Source organism: Trichomycterus rosablanca, chromosome 6 (genome assembly GCF_030014385.1).
Source record: "Trichomycterus rosablanca isolate fTriRos1 chromosome 6, fTriRos1.hap1, whole genome shotgun sequence".
Lineage (NCBI taxonomy): Eukaryota > Metazoa > Chordata > Actinopteri > Siluriformes > Trichomycteridae > Trichomycterus > Trichomycterus rosablanca.
In genome coordinates this window covers 33,254,357-33,273,785 of record NC_085993.1, presented here as the reverse complement: position 1 = coordinate 33,273,785, position 19,429 = coordinate 33,254,357, and the positions used below count along the sequence as shown (strand labels likewise).

The following is a 19,429-nucleotide window of genomic DNA, read 5'->3' as shown; positions in this document are numbered from 1 at the left end:
GATCAAATCAACTGCTAACAATCAGTTTTTGGTTCTCCTTCTGCAGTGCATTGTGGGAGAATGTAAATGAAAGGAACTCTGATTGGCTCTGAGAGATTTACACACTGCTTACATCACCTCCCCCTTAGCTGTGTTAGCTGTGTTGTTCCACTTTTAGCATGACAACATGGTTGGAATTTGATGAAGCTAGGACTTTGCTTATTAATAAAGATACAAAAAAACTTAGCATGACAACATGGTCAAGATTTTCAAACATTCAAACAACAACGTAAAATTTAGCATGGTAGCATAGGTGGAATTTGCTAACATTGGAACAATGCACAGAGGTTTAGCATCACAGCATGGTTGGAATTAGCTAAAATGGTAATTTGGGGTATTAGCTGGTTTAGACTTGGATTTGTTGCTTATTGTAATTAGCTTTAGCATTTTAATGGTTAATACAGCTAGTTTTATTTAAGTAAGACTTGAGTTTTTAACATGAGGTTTAGAACAATCAGAGCAGTTACACTTAAGCTTATTGTAGCTTAAACGTAAACATGTCAGTTAGCTCACAGGCTAGCTTTATTTTAAAGCTTTTAATTCTTGGGCTCTTTAGGTTTGGACTTTGATTATGATCGAGGTTCTTAACAGCTTCAACGTTAACTCTTATTTTTTACAGTCATTTTAAGAATTGGGCTCTTTAGGTTTCTGTTTAGGGGTTTTAGATAGCTGATGTGTTAGCATCATTTTTACAACTGATTTAAAGCTTTTAAATCTTAAATGATGTTTTTTTAGTCAGGTTCAGAGTTTCAAGTTACTTCAGGTGTGTTTAGTGTAATAACATTTAAGCTTTAAAAATATGGTAACGCTTCTGCGTGTCATCCTTGCGCAGGGGCCATGCTAATCTTCTCTGTATCGTTCCAATTTTAGTATATGTGCTGCCGTAGCAAGCACAAACATCAAGCTAGAAGAGCCGCTATATATCCTGGGAGACGCCACAATGATTCATGTTCATGGTAGATCAGATCAACTGCTAACAATCAGTTTTTGTTCTCCTTCTGCAGTGCATTGTGGGAGTATGTAAATGAAAGGGACTCTGATTGGCTCTGTGTGATTTACACATTGCTTACATCACCTCCCCCTTAGCTGTTTTAGCTGTGTTAGCTGTTTTAGCTGTGTTAGCTGTGTTAGCAATGTTAGCTGGGTTAGCTGGGTTAGCTGTGTTAGCAATGTTAGCAATGTTAGCTTTGTTAGCAATGTTAGCTGTGTTAGCAATGTTAGCTGTGTTACAGTTCTACTTTTAGCATGACAACATGGTTGGAATTTGCTAACAATAAAACAACAACGTAAAGTTTAGCATGGTAGCATAGGTGGAATTTGCTAACGTATGGCTCTAAGTGAATTACACATTGCTTACATAACATCCCCCTTAGCTGTGTTAGCAATGTTCGCTGGGTTAGCTGTGTTACCAATGTTAGCTGGGTTAGCTAGTTCCACTTTTAGCATTACAACATGGTTGGAATTTGATAACATTTAAACAACAGCGTAAAATTTAGCTTTGTAGCATAGGTGGAATTTGCTAAATTTTTTTAGTCAGGTTCAGGGTTTCAAGTTAGCTCAGGTGTGTTTAGCATAATAACATTTAAGCTTTAAAAATATGGTAACGCTTCACGATTTTGCGTGTCATCCTTGCGCAGGGGCCATGCTAATCTTCTCTGTATCGTTCCAATTTTAGTATATGTGCTGCCGTAGCAAGCACAAACATCAAGCTAGAAGAGCCGCTATATATCCTGGGAGACGCCACAATGATTCATGTTCATGGTAGATAAAATCAACTGCTAACAATCAGCTTTTGGTTCTCCTTTTGCAGTGCATTGTGGGAGAATGTAAATGAAAGGAACTCTGATTGGCTCTGTGTGATTTACACATTGCTTACATCACCACCCCCTTAGCTGTGTTAGCTGTGTTAGCTGTGTTGTTCCACTTTTAGCATGACAACATGGTTGGAATTTGATGAAGCTAGGACTTTGCTTATTAATAAAGATACAAAAAAACTTAGCATGACAACATGGTCAAGATTTTCAAACATTCAAACAACAACGTAAAAGTTAGCATGGTAGCATAGGTGGAATTTGCTAACATTTAAACAACAACGTAAAATTTAGCATGGTAGCATAGGTGGAATTTGCTAACATTGGAACAATGCACAGAGGTTTAGCATCACAGCATGGTTGGAATTAGCTAAAATGGTAATTTGGGGTATTAGCTGGTTTAGACTTGGATTTGTTGCTTATTGTAATTAGCTTTAGCATTTTAATGGTTAATACAGCTAGTTTTATTTAAGTAAGACTTGAGTTTTTAACATGAGGTTTAGAACAATTAGAGCAGTTACACTTTAGCTTATTGTAGCTTAAACGTAAACATGTCAGTTAGCTCACAGGCTAGCTTTATTTTAAAGCTTTTAATTCTTGGGCTATTTAGGTTTGGACTTTGATTATGATCGAGGTTCTTAACAGCTTCAACGTTAACTCTTATTTTTTACAGTCATTTTAAGAATTGGGCTCTTTAGCTTTCTGTTTAGGGGTTTTAGCTAGCTGATGTGTTAGCATCATTTTTACAACTGATTTAAAGCTTTTAAATCTTAAATGATGTTTTTTTAGTCAGGTTCAGGGTTTCAAGTTAGCTCAGGTGTGTTTAGTGTAATAACATTTAAGCTTTAAAAATATGGTAACGCTTCACGATTTTGCGTGTCATTCTTGCGCAGGGGCCATGCTAATCTTCTCTGTATCGTTCCAATTTTAGTATATGTGCTGCCGTAGCAAGCACAAACATCAAGCTAGAAGAGCCGCTATATATCCTGGGAGACGCCACAATGATTCATGTTCATGGTAGATCAGATCAACTGCTAACAATCAGTTTTTGGTTCTCCTTCTGCAGTGCATTGTGGGAGTATGTAAATAAAAACTCTGATTGGCTCTTTGTGATTTATACAATGCTTACATCACCTCCCCTTTAGCTGTGTTAGCTGTGTTAGCAATGTTAGCTATATTACAGTTCCACTTTTAGCATGACAACATGGTTAGAATTTGCTAACGATAAAACAACAACGTAAAGTTTAGCATGGTAGCATAGGTGGAATTTGCTAACGTATGGCTCCGTGTGAATTACACATTGCTTACATAACATCCCCCTTAGCTGTGTTAGCAATGTTAGCTGTGTTAGCAATGTTAGCTGTGTTATTGTTCCACTTGTAGCATGACGACATGGTTGGAATTTGCTAACAATAAAACAACAACGTAAAGTTTAGCATGGTAGCATAGGTGGAATTTGCTAACATATGGCTCCAAGTGAATTACACATTGCTTACATAACATCCCCCTTAGCTGTGTTAGCAATGTTCGCTGGGTTAGCTGTGTTACCAATGTTAGCTGGGTTAGCTAGTTCCACTTTTAGCATTACAACATGGTTGGAATTTGATAACATTTAAACAACAGCGTAAAATTTAGCTTTGTAGCATAGGTGGAATTTGCTACATTTTTTTAGTCAGGTTCAGGGTTAGCTCAGGTGTGTTTAGTGTAATAACATTTAAGCTTTAAAAATATGGTAACGCTTCACGATTTTGCGTGTCATCCTTGCGCAGGGGCCATGCTAATCTTCTCTGTATCGTTCCAATTTTAGTATATGTGCTGCCGTAGCAAGCACAAACATCAAGCTAGAAGAGCCGCTATATATCCTGGGAGACGCCACAATGATTCATGTTCATGGTAGATCAGATCAACTGCTAACAATCAGTTTTTGGTTCTCCTTCTGCAGTGCATTGTGGGAGTATGTAAATAAAAACTCTGATTGGCTCTTTGTGATTTATACAATGCTTACATCACCTCCCCTTTAGCTGTGTTAGCTGTGTTAGCAATGTTAGCTATATTACAGTTCCACTTTTAGCATGACAACATGGTTAGAATTTGCTAACGATAAAACAACAACGTAAAGTTTAGCATGGTAGCATAGGTGGAATTTGCTAACGTATGGCTCCGTGTGAATTACACATTGCTTACATAACATCCCCCTTAGCTGTGTTAGCAATGTTAGCTGTGTTAGCAATGTTAGCTGTGTTATTGTTCCACTTGTAGCATGACGACATGGTTGGAATTTGCTAACAATAAAACAACAACGTAAAGTTTAGCATGGTAGCATAGGTGGAATTTGCTAACATATGGCTCCAAGTGAATTACACATTGCTTACATAACATCCCCCTTAGCTGTGTTAGCAATGTTCGCTGGGTTAGCTGTGTTACCAATGTTAGCTGGGTTAGCTAGTTCCACTTTTAGCATTACAACATGGTTGGAATTTGATAACATTTAAACAACAGCGTAAAATTTAGCTTTGTAGCATAGGTGGAATTTGCTACATTTTTTTAGTCAGGTTCAGGGTTAGCTCAGGTGTGTTTAGTGTAATAACATTTAAGCTTTAAAAATATGGTAACGCTTCACGATTTTGCGTGTCATCCTTGCGCAGGGGCCATGCTAATCTTCTCTGTATCGTTCCAATTTTAGTATATGTGCTGCCGTAGCAAGCACAAACATCAAGCTAGAAGAGCCGCTATATATCCTGGGAGACGCCACAATGATTCATGTTCATGGTAGATCAAATCAACTGCTCACAATCAGTTTTTGGTTCTCCTTCTGCAGTGCATTGTGGGAGAATGTAAATGAAAGGAACTCTGATTGGCTCTGAGAGATTTACACACTGCTTACATCACCTCCCCCTTAGCTGTGTTAGCTGGGTTAGCTGTGTTAGCTGGGTTAGCTGGGTTATTGTTACAGTGTTAGCATGACAACATGGTTAGAATTTGCTAACATTCAAACAAGAACGTAAAATTTAGCATGGTAGCAGAGGTGGAATTTGCTAACATTGGAACAATACACAGAGGTTTAGCATCACAGCATGGTTGGAATTAGCTAAAATGGTAATTTGGGGTATTAGCTGGTTTAGACTTGGATTTGTTGCTTATTGTAATTAGCTTTAGCATTTTAATGGTTAATACAGCTAGTTTTATTTAAGTAAGACTTGGGTTAACTTAAACTTCAGGTTATTTTAGCTTAAACGTAAACATTCACAACTTTTACCTAACCTAAGTATATGTGAACTGCACTTTAACTTTACCAATTCTGTCAAGTACAATAATCAAAGATGCAACCACAGCATCTAATCTCATTGTATATACCTCATGTTATGGGTAAGGCTGAAACAGCTTCAAAATTAGAATGATTGTCCACATATGTTTGGCCATATAGTGTATTTTGACCAAGCAGATGTTTAGACTACCCACACAAAAACTGACTTTGTTCCCAAAAAGAATTGTTTACACATTTATATATTTATCATTTAGACACAAGTGAGTTAAATAAATCATAAAAACGTCAATAGTGTCATGACGTGTAGGGTTATTTAATATCATTAGCAAAACTATTCATGTCTCATTTATGTGTGCATACCCCTTGTGTGCTAGCAAATGTGTGTGTATTTAAGGGACTACAAAAGAGAACACCAAGTGAGCACGTTGTCTCTACTGGTGGCGAATAAGGTTGCGACCCTGCAACATGTGCTATGTGAACTTTTACCCCCCCCCTCCTTTCCTGTGAAGTTCCTTCCTCTTAAAAATTGGGGCACACATAATGTAAGTAACAAAAGAGTAAACTACATGAATGCACCGTCTTCTTGGTTGCAGTATAAAAGTGAAGCTAACTTCAACAGTCCACTCATTTAGGACTTAATTTCTTAACTTGAGACTAAAGAAATAATCAATGTATATAGCGCTTTAACAAATCATTCAGCCCCCTCAACTATTTCTATTTCACAGTCTGTCCTTTTAGCATCTGATCTAGAAACTACACTGTCACAGAAAAAATGAACGCTATAAGTTTTAAAAAGAATTGCCAAAGGGTGGATTAGCAAGATTAGCTCTTTGGGAGGTCTGTAATTATGGTAGAGACTGTCCAGTTTCAAAGAAACATTTAATCCAAGCCAGTGATCTAAATCATATAGAAGAACCAAACTATAAGGGTTTCATATTTAAAACCATACGGCACTGTACATACCACATCCTCTGTTGTTTTACCCCGAGGTGGTTCTGACAGAAACGTGTTTACCCTCTCAAAGTTAAAGTTAAAGACTGCAAGTCGAGACTGCAGTGCCAACAATGCTGCTCCTACTAGATGTGACGGAAACCTGCGTGTTTGCACCAAAAATGTCCTGAACTTACAATGGACTTTATCACAGACTGGACTGAATAATGAAGAACTCCAATTTTTTGTTTTTGCTAGTTACAACTTTGAGTTCAAATTAATTTTGTGTTTGTATGATTTGTGTAAATCCTATTTATTTAAAGTATCCTCCAGGCCACCCAAGAAGGATGGGTCCCTGTTGAGGTCCCTCTCAAGGTTTCTTCCCGTAATTTTTCCATGCCACTGTCGCCCTCGGCTTGCTCAACAGGGGTTTTTGGTCTGCTGGTCCTGGATTCTGTAACGTTGCTTTGAGACAATGTCTATTTTAAAAAGTGCTATATAAATAAATTTGACTTTACTTGACTTGATTGAATAAAATATGGAGCTACAGTCACACAGCCTGGGTTAGGCCACCCCTAAACTTTATTAGTGTGGCGCTCAGGTGGCGCAGTGGTAAAACACGCTAGCACACCAGAGCTTGTCGGGTTGAATCTCAGCTCTGCTCCCGGCAGGCTGGGCATGTACACGAACGATGACTGGGTCGTGATTGCAGTCCGCTCAGGATTGATGGGAAAATGAATACAGGCAACAGGATTTTTTACACGACCCAGGCAACACAAGCAATACATCTTACTCTCTGTATTTTACAAGATGTAACATAAAGCCTCCATAAGGGGGCATTTTTCTCCGTGACCTATTTGTTCGGATCACGAGCGCAGATTATTTGCCTTTATTTGCGAGAAATCTAGAATGAAAAAGGAAATGTTTGTTTTTCAGCATATTAGTAACCCAAAGCTCACTGATTTAACAACACTGTAGTGGTTTTAAAAAAGTTTTTTAAAAGTTTTAATTGAGTGGCTTAGTCAGAGTTCTTATCTTAGCCTATCAAACATTAGTGGTGAGACTCCTGTGCCCCGCAACTAACCTCAAATGCCTAAAACATAGCACAAAATTAGACTTGTTTTAAAAGACTGGCCGTAATAGCTACCAACAGTGGTTTGATTTAGTACTAAATAAAGAGCATAAATAATTATAAATCAGTTACAGTTTTTGTCTGCTTAAGATAAAAAGTTCCTCATCACGATGTACGATCAGCCATAACATTAAAACCATATCCTTGTTTCTACACACATTGTCCATGTTATCAGCTCCACTTACCATATAGAAGCACTTTGTAGTTCTACAATTACTGAATGTAGTCCATCCGTTTCTCTGCATGCTTTGTTAGCCCCCTTTCATGCTGTTCTTCAATGGTCAGGACTCTCCCAGGACCACTACAGAGTAGGTATTATTCGGGTGGTGGATCATTCTCAGCACTGTAGTAACACTGACATGGTGGTGGTGTGTTAGTGTGTGTTGTGCTGGTTTGAGTGAATAAGACACAGCAATGCTGATGGAGTTTATAAACACCTCACTGTCACTGCTGGACTAAGAATAGTCCACCAACCAAAAATATATCCAGCCAACAGCACCCTGTGGGCAAAGTCCTGTGACCACTGATGAAGGTCTAGAAGATGACCAACTCAAACAGCAGCAATAGATGAGCGATCGTCTCTGACTTTACATCTACAAGGTGGACCAACTAGGTAGGAGTGTCTAATAGAGTGGACAGTGAGTGGACACAGTAATTAAAAACTCCAGCAGTGCTGCTGTGTCTGATCCACTCAAACCAGCACAACACACACTAACACACCACCACCACGTCATTGTCACTGAAGTGCTGAGAATCATCCACCACCTAAATAATACCTGCTCTGTGGTGGTCCGTACCATTGAAGAACAGGGTGAAAGCAGGCTAAAAAAAGTATGTAGAGATAATAAGTCAATAATTGTAGAACTACAAAGTGCTTCTACAGTGTATCACAAAAGTGAGTACACCCCTCACATTTCTGCAGATATTTAAGTATATCTTTTCATGGGACAACACTATAGAAATAAAACTTGGATATAACTTAGAGTAGTCAGTGTACAACTTGTATAGCAGTGTAGATTTACTGTCTTCTGAAAATAACTCAACACACAGCCATTAATGTCTAAATAGCTGGCAACATAAGTGAGTACACCCCACAGTGAACATGTCCAAATTGTGCCCAAAGTGTCAATATTTTGTGTGACCACCATTATTATCCAGCACTGCCTTAACCCTCCTGGGCATGGAATTCACCAGAGCTGCACAGGTTGCTACTGGAATCCTCTTCCACTCCTCCATGATGACATCACGGAGCTGGTGGATGTTAGACACCTTGAACTCCTCCACCTTCCACTTGAGGATGCGCCACAGGTGCTCAATTGGGTTTAGTCCATCACCTTTACCTTCAGCTTCCTCAGCAAGGCAGTTGTCATCTTGGAGGTTGTGTTTGGGGTCGTTATCCTGTTGGAAAACTGCCATGAGGCCCAGTTTTCGAAGGGAGGGGATCATGCTCTGTTTCAGAATGTCACAGTACATGTTGGAATTCATGTTTCCCTCAATGAACTGCAGCTCCCCAGTGCCAGCAACACTCATGCAGCCCAAGACCATGATGCTACCACCACCATGCTTGACTGTAGGCAAGATACAGTTGTCTTGGTACTTCTCACCAGGGCGCCGCCACACATGCTGGACACCATCTGAGCCAAACAAGTTTATCTTGGTCTCGTCAGACCACAGGGCATTCCAGTAATCCATGTTCTTGGACTGCTTGTTTTCAGCAAACTGTTTGCTGGCTTTCTTGTGCGTCAGCTTCCTTCTGGGATGACGACCATGCAGACCGAGTTGATGCAGTGTGCGGCGTATGGTCTGAGCACTGACAGGCTGACCTCCCACGTCTTCAACCTCTGCAGCAATGCTGGCAGCACTCATGTGTCTATTTTTTAAAGCCAACCTCTGGATATGACGCCGAACACGTGGACTCAACTTCTTTGGTCGACCCTGGCGAAGCCTGTTCCGAGTGGAACCTGTCCTGGAAAACCGCTGTATGACCTTGGCCACCATGCTGTAGCTCAGTTTCAGGGTGTTAGCAATCTTCTTATAGCCCAGGCCATCTTTGTGGAGAGCAACAATTCTATTTCTCACATCCTCAGAGAGTTCTTTGCCATGAGGTGCCATGTTGAATATCCAGTGGCCAGTATGAGAGAATTTTACCCAAAACACCAAATTTAACAGCCCTGCTCCCCATTTACACCTGGGACCTTGACACATGACACCAGGGAGGGACAACGACACATTTGGGCACAATTTGGACATGTTCACTGTGGGGTGTACTCACTTATGTTGCCAGCTATTTAGACATTAATGGCTGTGTGTTGAGTTATTTTCAGAAGACAGTAAATCTACACTGCTATACAAGTTGTACACTGACTACTCTAAGTTATATCCAAGTTTCATGTCTATAGTGTTGTCCCATGAAAAGATATAATGAAATATTTGCAGAAATGTGAGGGGTGTACTCACTTTTGTGATACACTGTATATGGTAAGTGGAGCTGATAAAATGGACAGTGAGTGTAGAAACAATGTGGGTTTTAATGTTATGGCTGATCAGTGTAAATTCCAGTGTCAAACATTTATGTAGAAAAAAGTCGGAAATGAATCCTTTTAAGAACACTGCACAATGCAGAGCAGAGAGTGTCACCATTAAGACTATAATAGAAAATTATTGTAGAAAATGGTAAATTATTGGCCATATGATTTAAACAAAACAGGAAAATATGTGTCTGTGTCTACAGTGCCTTCAGAAATCCAAACAGGAAGAGGAGATCACAGCTTTTCCCTGCCCTCCTTTCTCTCATTCCTCTTATCTGTCTATTCCAGTCTCACTCTTTGTCTCTCAATTGTAGTCCCTTTAACTTTTCGACCCCCTTTACTAATTATTAAGCTGTATAATGCTGTGCTCAAATTACAGATATTTTTTTTCTATATGCAGGTTTTTGCAGTTACACAGTGATTTCTAATTTGCTTTTTCAACACAAAACCAAGTTTTCCCCACCTAACTTTTAATGCTAATCAGAAAGAGATCAGTACCATGTGCAGTGTGGTGGATATGACCGGTCACTGTGAACACCCACTGGGGAAACCTTGCTGCCTTACACCAATTAAGTCTAACATATACTGAACATCTTATCAACACAATCTACCATACTGGACACAACTGGCACACTGTCACTTTGACAATCTTGGGATTGTTGCTGCTAGTTTTTGCTGCTACACCTTTGCAATCATGCACTTTAGTAAACATAAGCTGCTGCAGTTGTTGTGAAATACTTGTAAATACTTTGTACTTGTACTCTTTTTAGTTTCTCAGTTTGTTCTAAATTTTTATTACTTATCATAGTTTATTCTATATTATTCTATATTTTATTCTATTTTATTTCCTTCATGTCACACACACCGAGACCTGGGAAACTGTATTTCGTTCTATCATGTACGTGGTTGAATGACAATAAAGCTGAGTCTGAGTCTGAGTCTGAGTCTAACATTAAGTCTCTAAAAGTAGACTGCTTTGGTGCCCTATTGGGAAACCCGTCCTTTTCCTCTCACCAAGCATTCAGGAATTGTGGATAAAAATGTCACTGAGGTCAACTAGGAATACAAATTGTTGTGGAGTTTTTCCTTGTTATATAATTGTATAGTTATTAATTATTTAATATTTATAATATTAAATATTTATTAAATATTTAATTAAATATTTAATTAAATATTTAATTATTTAATTTTAAAACACAGCAGTTGTTCAAAAGTCCAGGGGATACACTGTCGTATATCATGCTTCTAAATGCTCCAGGAGACAGGTCTGAACTAAAGATAGGTAACTTTAGCACCTGCTTTACTAAAGGTGAAGAATGTGGATTTTTAATTGTCTTGCTAAAAGAAGCACAGGCGTCCCTGAAAAAGACATTGTCTAGATCAGGGTTTTAAAAACTATTTTGCAAGTGACCCACATTTTGTCCATGATTTTTTTACGCGACCCAGGCAACACAAAAAATGCATTTTATTCCCTCCACAAAGGGGGCATTCGCATACAAGGTTCAGTTTATGTGCCTGGTAAAATCTGTTGTTTAATTATTATTATATTTCACTGCAACCCATTTTTGAAAAACCCTGGTGTAGATGACAGCATGTGTTTCATCAAAAGTTGTATATACCCCTTAGGTTTGATGGTGCCAGTTTGGAACATATACTGGTTTTTTAACTTTCATTCTTTTCCTTTTGATGCTAATTAAGAAGATTAGAAGATGTTATTTCCAAAAACACTTTGAAAGGTGTGTTTGTTGAGTCCAAGGCCATAGGTGGACCAAATGTACCTGGAAGTGTGTGTGTGTGGGGGGGGGTTCCCTGGCATTCTAAAACATCCCTGCTATAATAATTGATAGGAACACTGACAGATTCAAACACTATGCAAAGCCTATAAGAGGAATATGTTTATCATTTTTACATCAGTATATTGGTAGGGGGTGCATTTTAAGCATATTTAAATGTTGGATGTCCCCTTCAATATACACCGATCAGCCATAACATTAAAACCACCTCCTTGTTTGTACACTCACTGTCCATTGTACCAGCTCCACTTACCTTAACATCATTTTGTAGTTCTACAATTACTGACTGTAGTCAATCTGTTTCTCTACTTTTTTTAGCCTGTTCTTCAATGGTCAGGACCCCCACAGGACCACCACAGAGCAGGTATTATTTGGGTGGTGGATCATTCTCAGCACTGCAGTGACACTGACATGGTGCTGGTGTGTTAGTGTGTGTTGTGCTGGTATGAGTGGATCAGACACAGCAGTGCTGCTGGAGTTTTTAAATACCGTGTCCACTCACTGTCCACTCTGTCCAATCAGTGGTCACAGAGCGCTGCCCACGGGGCACTGTTGTCTGGATATTTTTGGTTGGTGGACTATTCTCAGTCCAGCAGTGACAGTGAGGTGTTTAAAAACTCCATCAGTTCTGCTGTGTGTAATCCACTCATACCAGCACAACACACACTAACACACCAGCACCATGTCAGTGTCACTGCAGGGCTGAGAATCATCCACCACCCAAATAATACCTGCTCTGTAGTGGTCCTGTGGGGGTCCTGACCATTGAAGAACAGCATGAAAAGGGGCTAACAAAGCATGCAGAGATCAACATTAAAAGCATCTACAACAGGTAAACACTATACAGTGTTTCTGGTCTTAATTTCTCCCAACTTTTTCAGGCATCAAATTAGAAGTTAGAGCGTATTCACAAAATTCAATAAACATGATCAGTGTACGAACACCTATTGTTTGAAGTGGATTTAGCGATTTTTTGAATTTACATGCTAGTAAATTCATCTACCCTTAGCTGCATCACTAATGAATTCCAAACTACTTTTGCACAAGAAATGTTTACCATTATCTACACTGGCTGGGTTTCTATGTCTACGCAAGTGCAAGTCTCACATCACCATGCACAAATGCAAGTGTTGCCTGGTGTTGTGTGGAGCACATTGTCATTATATTTGTGAGAGTAGAAGAGCAATGTTTAGCTGTCTGAATATGGACAAACTGCTAAAGTGTGTAGTACCAACTTTTAAGTATGACTGGGGCAGATAATGCTAATTAATCTATCAGACTTGGCAAAAATATACCGGTTATATCGTGACTGTAGGTCAGTCTGTCAGTCAGTTATTGTTCTTTTTCCTCACACGGCTTTCTATAACTGTATGAGTAGTGTTTCTGTTTTTCAGGCTTGGTACATTTTATCATCTACGTCAAAACAGCAAACCAAAACATGAGAAAACGAACAGGATTTGAGTAGGGAATGATACGTTATTCAAAACAAACAGGAGATACATGCTCACGGGCAATAAAAATGGGTGTTGTCAAAAATGGAAGGGTCTAAAATGATATGGGAGTTAGGTTGCATCTGTTGGGTCAACAGATGTTTTGATGACGTTATCCATAACAACCTTCTTTTCTGGAGGGTGGGCCAGTCATTTATCATCCACTGCCATTCTCAAGACTAAATATTATAGAACTTGCTTGGTGGAAACTGCTCAAAACCATGAAATAATTTTGTGATTTAACACAAAGCATTGTCAAAATGTTTACTTTTACGTATGTGACATTGGTCTGCTATCAGAATGAAACTTCTAGACACAACAAGTGGACATTTAGGACACTTTGGTATTTTTTTTTCCAAAACATACTGCATAAAACTCCTGTTCTTTTTCACATTTAGTAGCTGCTGCTGGTGGTGCTGAATTTCAGAATTATATATATTATATAGTATACTGATTTTGCACTAATGTAACTCAGTTCAGCTCTGTAATATCATTTTGTTTGGTAACATAATGCTGTCTTTGGACAGTGCAGAATGCTTGCCTCATTGATGCTGACGCAAATGTTTCTGTCTCCCTTGCCTTGTTTTATGGTGGTTCCCTCACCGTCCTTATCATGACCTCCCACTGCAATTGAAAAACAGCAAAAAGAGCCAGATGTTACAAAAAAAAAGATTTTGTCCTGCAGAAACCTGGACCCCATCCACCCTCTGCTCTTCCTAGACAGCAGAGGAGGTTTATGATACCAGAGAGAAGGGTGGCACATGACCTAGATTATTAAATCTAACATTACAAGTCTCTTGAGATAAATAAAGCATAAAAAAGTGGTTTCATTTCTTTCGAATGTTTAATACTTGCTTTACAATATCCTAAATTAACTAGTAGCTAACCAGTAGCTGGTAGGGCTTAATTAGTAAAGAGTTCTAAAAGAAGATAAAAATATTAAAAGTTAGTAATTGTTGGGGCTAAGCAGAAATCTTCATATAGTATATTTTAATCTAATATCTATTAGATTTTTTCACTACAGAATTTTTCATTAGTACAGAAAAGCTTTATAATGGATTGTACTCAAAATTGTAGGAAAACACTCAATACACTTGACTTTCAGTAATAAAAGTCTAATTGCGCCTTTTAAATTCCTTTAGATGTTTAAAGATGCTGTGAAGCCTATTTTTAATTAAATCCTCTAATTTGTTAAATCTGTGCATCATGCTTTGTACTGAGGCATTATGCACTTCAGCCCTGTCTGAGGTAACTACTCAGAAAAAGCTTTGTCAACCTTAGATGCTGTGATTTTAGGCTTTTTGGAAAATTTTTAAGTGGTCTGTGTGTGTGTGTGGGGGGGGGGGATTAGGCAGGGTAGCTGCAAACTGAATATAAGTTTTACAACGCAGACACTCACACACAGGGAGAAAATAAGTAGTCCCCCCCTTGCTGCTCCTATGGCAAATCTCATTTTTTATAACAGACAATTGTCTGGGTTCCACAAAAATTTTGTTACTAAAGAATATCCATAATATAAATATATAAATCTAAACATTACTTTTATATTTTCACCTATTTTTGTTGATCCATGCAGGGTATGATGAAGTCCTTTTTTTCCAATTCTGTATTACCTCACCACTGAATTTGGCAACAACCAGTGGGAACAGTGTCAAAAGGATGAATCAGTAGTGAGGTGTTGATGAGTTATGGGATCAGTCTCAGTGTGGCAATGGCAAATGAGAGTTGAGTGGGATATATTTTTCTTTTGTTGTAAAATATATAAAACACAAAGGTGCAAAAACATTAGAGAACCTAACATGTGTGTAGCAATTCCTACTTTGTAACCAATGTGCATGTTTCAGTCATATATATAAATGATTAAATAGGATGGCACGGTGGCTAAGTGGGTAGCACTGTCGCCTCACAGCAAGAAGGTCCTGGGTTTGATGCCCAGGTGGAGCGGTCCGGGTCCTTTCTGTGTGGAGTTTGCATGTTCACCCCCTTGTCTGCGTGGGTTTACTCCAGGAGCTCCGGTTTCCTCCCACAGTCCAAAGACATGCAAGTGAGGTGAATTGGAGATACAAAATTGTCCATGACTGTGTTTGATATAACCTTGTGTAAACTGCTGAACCTTGTGTAATGAGTAACTACCGTTCCTGTCATGAATGTAACCAAAGTGTAAAACTTGATGTTTAAATCCTAATAAACAAACAAACAATTACTATACATACACATACAGTGTATCACAAAAGTGAGTACACCCCTCACATTTCTGCAAATATTTTATTATATCTTTTCATGGGACAACACTATAGAAATAAAACTTGGATATAACTTAGAGTAGTCAGTGTACAACTTGTATAGCAGTGTAGATTTACTGTCTTCTGAAAATAACTCAACACACAGCCATTAATGTCTAAATAGCTGGCAACATAACTGAGTACACCCCACAGTGAACATGTCCAAATTGTGCCCAAAGTGTCAATATTTTGTGTGACCACCATTATTATCCAGCACTGCCTTAACCCTCCTGGGCATGGAATTCACCAGAGCTGCACAGGTTGCTACTGGAATCCTCTTCCACTCCTCCATGATGACATCACGGAGCTGGTGGATGTTAGACACCTTGAACTCCTCCACCTTCTACTTGAGGATGCGCCACAGATGCTCAATTGGGTTTAGTCCATCACCTTTACCTTCAGCTTCCTCAGCAAGGCAGTTGTCATCTTGGAGGTTGTGTTTGGGGTCGTTATCCTGTTGGAAAACTGCCATGAGGCCCAGTTTTTGAAGGGAGGGGATCATGCTCTGTTTCAGAATGTCACAGTACATGTTGGAATTCATGTTTCCCTCAATGAACTGCAGCTCCCCAGTGCCAGCAACACTCATGCAGCCCAAGACCATGATGTTACCACCACCATGCTTGACTGTAGGCAAGATACAGTTGTCTTGGTACTTCTCACCAGGGCACCGCCACACATGCTGGACACCATCTGAGCCAAACAAGTTTATCTTGGTCTCATCAGACCACAGGGCATTCCAGTAATCCATGTTCTTGGACTGCTTGTCTTCAGCAAACTGTTTGCGGGCTTTCTTGTGTGTCAGCTTCCTTCTGGGATGACGACCATGCAGACCGAGTTGATGCAGTGTGCGGCGTATGGTCTGAGCACTGACAGGCTGACCTCCCACGTCTTTAACCTCTGCAGCAATGCTGGCAGCACTCATGTGTCTATTTTTTAAAGCCAACCTCTGGACATGACGCCGAACACGTGGACTCAACTTCTTTGGTCGACCCTGGCGAAGCCTGTTCCGAGTGGAACCTGTCCTGGAAAACCGCTGTATGACCTTGGCCACCATGCTGTAGCTCAGTTTCAGGGTGTTAGCAATCTTCTTATAGCCCAGGCCATCTTTGTGGAGAGCAACAATTCTATTTCTCACATCCTCAGAGAGTTTTTTGCCATGAGGTGCCATGTTGAATATCCAGTGGCCGGTATGAGAGAATTGTACCCAAAACACCAAATTTAACAGCCCTGCTCCCCATTTACACCTGGGACCTTGACACATGACACCAGGGAGGGACAACGACACATTTGGGCACAATTTGGACATGTTCACTGTGGGGTGTACTCACTTATGTTGCCAGCTATTTAGACATTAATGGCTGTGTGTTGAGTTATTTTCAGAAGACAGTAAATCTACACTGCTATACAAGCTGTACACTGACTACTCTAAGTTATATCCAAGTTTCATGTCTATAGTGTTGTCCCATGAAAAGATATAATGAAATATTTGCAGAAATGTGAGGGGTGTACTCACTTTTGTGATACACTGTACATAAATATTAAATGTAGGGTTGATAGTAATTACTCATCCTACACATGTTGAACGCAGCAGATATGGGCAGCATAAAAACCTGTGTGACTTTTATAGAGGCCAAATCATTTTGGCCAAACAACTGGTCTAAAATTTCAATAATTTTAATACTATTAATAAGGTGAATGTGCCAACAAACACAATCCATCAAACACTTCAGTGTATGGGGATGCTTAATAACAGATTATTTAAAGTGTGCATGCCAACCCCTGTCTAACCTTAAAAGCACTAATAATGGACACGCAAGCATCAGAACTGGACATCTGAGCAATAAAAGAAGGTTGACTGGTCCAGCAAATTGTAATTTCTTTAAAACAGCCAGGGCAGCCATTGTTTACCCACAGAGGAGATGTCCTTAGAGTGTACTGTAGGACAATTTATCTCAAAACAAACACAAGGTAAAGGGCCTGCTAGTAATCTCCTGGTACTTGATACCACAGGACTTCATATCTCAGGAGGTCAGAGCTGTTCTGACAACATATTAGGCGGATGGTTATTAGCCTAATGTTATGGCTGATTTGCGTATAAACCAGGGGTGTCAAACTCATTTTCACCAAGGGCCACGTCTGCATTATGGTGGCTCTCAAAGAGCCGATTGTAACGTATCCTGCTGTGATTGCCTTTTAAGTCTTGGACAATTTGTTGTTTTTCTTGGAGGGTAAATTCTGTTTGGTGTCAAAATGCCAAATTTATACTTCTTGAAGCACAAACTTGTATTCACTTTTAAAATTCTCTTCCTTCTGCTTCAATTTTCTCTTCTTGTACATTTTGGTATTATTTGAAAATATTTTTCAACATCATCTAGTGGCTGGATGTGGTCACTTTGCAGGTCACAAAATCGGCATGCATTGTGAGAGATGCAGTTAATGTACGATTTACAGTATATTTTAAGACAGTATAATTGTTCTGCCCTCGCCAAGTTTTCCCCCTTTCTCAGCTAGACAGACAGACAGCTCCCTCCAAAATACAGTTAGCAGTAACGAGTAACGAGTTAGTATTTTGTGTAAAAATACTAATTGCTGTAGTAATGTAATAATCATATTTAATTATGGTAAATTCATAACTGAAACGCTGTAACATACTCGCTAAACATTTACAAACAACCGAGAACATAAATGTCTACTAATAACAGACAATGATTCTGTATTGGATTGCAAGAGAATTAACTTCTATTTTTTTTTTTTTTTTACACTATTGACTACACTACCCCGCGTTCTTTTGCCGCTAAAACTTAAAGTGACGGCTTTTTAGCAAAGGTCGAAGTTAGTTGCCATGACTATGATGTGAATGGTTGCCGCTTAAAGGCACAAGTGTCCCATTAAATTGAGTACGTCTCTGTAACTATTCATACCATCACAACAATCGTACGTCTTTTAAGGTCTCAAGGGGCACATTAAATGATGTGGCGGGCCGGATTTGTCCCGCGGGCCTTGAGTTTGACACATGTGGTATAAACAAATATATGCAACAAACGAATGTGAGATTTGTTCTTTCTTTTAAACCTTTACAAAAGTGACAAAAGTGTAAACAATGTGTCCTGACTAATGTGATTGTACATTGTAAATTCTTAATTTTATGCCTGAAACACATGTAAAGACTGAAAAGTTTATAGAATATTCAAGTTTCACAATTCTTTATGTATTTTCTTAATCTAATATCTATTCCCCACTCTAACAAGTGAGGGTATTGTGATTTAGTATAAAAAGAGAATCCACCAAAGGCTCAGTCTCTGCAAGAAAAGATCATGCATCATGGATCAACAGTTTGCATCAGACTTTATGATAGTTGTCATTTCTCAACAGCATTTCTCAATGCAAGATCACAAATAAAACTGTTAAAAAAAATTTGGGAACCTGGAGAAATCTTAGTCTGTGAAGGGCAAGGCTGTAAACCACTGATGATTGTGTATGACCACCGAGCCCTCATGAGAAACTGTTATGCTACTGTGATAAATATAAACACTTGAAGTTTTGAGGGAAAACTGACATCAGGTGCCAAAGACCAAAAGACTGGTCAGACTATTATCAGTGAATGGTGCAAATGAAACAGCCACAGCATGAATGAGTTGCATGTGTGTGAAGGTACTATTGACGCAGAAGTGTATATTAGGATTTTAGTGAGAGATCTCTAAAGATATTGTCATTCCTGGAAAGTCAATGGCTATTTCAGCATGACAATGCCAGGTTTCACTCTGCATGTGCTCCAACAGTGAGGCTTGAAAGACAGAGTGCTTGACCTGTTTCCTTTGAATATGCATTATTCAAGAGGACAATAAGACAATAGAGACCATGGACTGATCAGCTGAATTCTTGTGACAAGCAAGAATAGACAAAAATTCCACATGCAAAAGTGCTACAATTAGTTCTTCAGTTCACAAACCATTAACAGTGTAATTAGGAAAGGTTACATGTGTGTATACTTGCAGTGACTCCCAAGCAAAACCTATTTGTGCTTGAAAAGATGTGAAAGAAAAAGAAGCTTTTGGGAAATATGGTCATGGTGCGAGAAACTATACAGGTCAGACACAGTGGATTTCTGTGCTGAACATAAGTTGGTTATCACCAACACACTGTTCCGCCTACACAACAG

At 39.1% G+C, this 19,429-nt stretch overlaps 4 non-coding genes and 1 pseudogene across 4 annotated transcripts; all 5 read right to left on the bottom strand.

The window, feature by feature from the left end:
* Window positions 1–832: 832 nt before the first annotated feature.
* On the bottom strand, window positions 833–933 carry LOC134317379 (U6 spliceosomal RNA; annotated as a pseudogene).
* Window positions 934–1,631: 698 nt separating this feature from the next.
* Window positions 1,632–1,738, bottom strand: LOC134317404 (U6 spliceosomal RNA). The gene has a single exon (XR_010013217.1). It is a non-coding gene; the product is annotated as a U6 spliceosomal RNA (small nuclear RNA).
* Window positions 1,739–2,698: 960 nt separating this feature from the next.
* Window positions 2,699–2,805, bottom strand: LOC134317376 (U6 spliceosomal RNA). The gene has a single exon (XR_010013199.1). It is a non-coding gene; the product is annotated as a U6 spliceosomal RNA (small nuclear RNA).
* A 769-nt stretch (window positions 2,806–3,574) lies between these two features.
* On the bottom strand, window positions 3,575–3,681 carry LOC134317403 (U6 spliceosomal RNA). Its single transcript, XR_010013216.1, has one exon. It is a non-coding gene; the product is annotated as a U6 spliceosomal RNA (small nuclear RNA).
* Window positions 3,682–4,450: 769 nt separating this feature from the next.
* On the bottom strand, window positions 4,451–4,557 carry LOC134317402 (U6 spliceosomal RNA). Its single transcript, XR_010013215.1, has one exon. It is a non-coding gene; the product is annotated as a U6 spliceosomal RNA (small nuclear RNA).
* Between the last annotated feature and the right edge of the window lie 14,872 nt (window positions 4,558–19,429).